A 1192-nucleotide genomic window follows, 5' to 3' on the forward strand; every position below is an offset into this window, starting at 1 on the left:
TATTCAGTGGTGCATTAGTTGGTCCTTGTGAACTAACAGGTTGATGATGCCTAGGGTTAGGCTCTGGTTGACTGGGTAAAGTTCCCTTCTCCCTCTCACGCATAATTGAGACAACTTGAGTAAGTTCTCTCGTAAGATTTTGATGGCTTGTCATGAGAAGGGCCATATTTTTTTCCAAGTCACTAATTCTACTTGCCTCTCCAGTGTTAGTAAACCCAGGGGGTTGCTGATAAGATGATAGGAGAGGGGCCCTAGGAAAACTCGCCTGAGGTCCTACATTTGACCTAGGGAAAGTATTTTGGGCAAAATATTGTTATGTAAAGGGAGGCCTTTGGAGTCCAGGTTGACCTTGATTATAGAAATTGGAAGGTCCTGCTTGGTTGCCCTGATTCTAAGAGAAATTTGGGTGATTTCTCCATCCTGGATTGTAGGTGTTACTATATGGATTATTCTGGTATAACACATTAACACTATCATTAGAAGTGCCCCCAGAGGTGTTGGGGCATTCTTCTATGACATGTCCAGGGGATTGGCACCAAGCACAAATCTTAACCAAATTGACTGATGATGGCTCTCTAAGAACAATAGCCTCAATCCTCTTGATTAGGCTATCCAAATGGGTTTCCTTGGCTACTATCCCATCCACAAAATATCCTTTTCCTCCTATGGTTCTTTCACTCTCTTGAGTTGATTCCCACTCACGGGTTTTGTCAGCTAAGTCAAGTAAAAATTCCCATGCCTTTCCTTCATCTGTAAAGGATGTGAATCCCTCAGGGCACATAGACTCTATCATTTGTTTAGTTGGGTAATCAATACCCTCATAAATTATTTGACATAAATGCCATAGGTCTAGGCCATGGTGAGGGCATTCTTGGAGTAGATCCTTGAATCTCTCCATAAGTTTGGAAAATGACTCACTATGCTTTTGCCTAAACTGAAGGATATCACTTCTAAGCTTATTGGTCTTGTGAGTTAGGAAAAACTTCTTAAGGAAGACAACTGTGAACTGTTCCCATGAGGTTATGGAATTTGTGGGTAATCCATACAACCACTTCTTAGCTTGGTCTTTCAATGCAAAAGTGATAAACCTAAGCTTAACAGCATCATCAGAAAGCTGTTGGATCTTAATTAGAACACATACCTCTTCAAATTCCCTTATAAATAGGTATGCATCCTCATAGGTCAACCCACG

At 41.2% G+C, this 1192-nt stretch overlaps 1 non-coding gene across 1 annotated transcript; it reads left to right on the top strand.

Moving 5' to 3' along the window:
• Nucleotides 1–851: 851 nt before the first annotated feature.
• Nucleotides 852–958, top strand: LOC122063257. Its single transcript, XR_006135283.1, has one exon. It is a non-coding gene; the product is annotated as a small nucleolar RNA R71 (small nucleolar RNA).
• The last annotated feature ends 234 nt before the right edge of the window (nt 959–1192 follow it).

Source organism: Macadamia integrifolia, unplaced genomic scaffold (assembly GCF_013358625.1).
Source record: "Macadamia integrifolia cultivar HAES 741 unplaced genomic scaffold, SCU_Mint_v3 scaffold1273, whole genome shotgun sequence".
NCBI classification, from domain to species: Eukaryota; Viridiplantae; Streptophyta; class Magnoliopsida; order Proteales; family Proteaceae; genus Macadamia; species Macadamia integrifolia.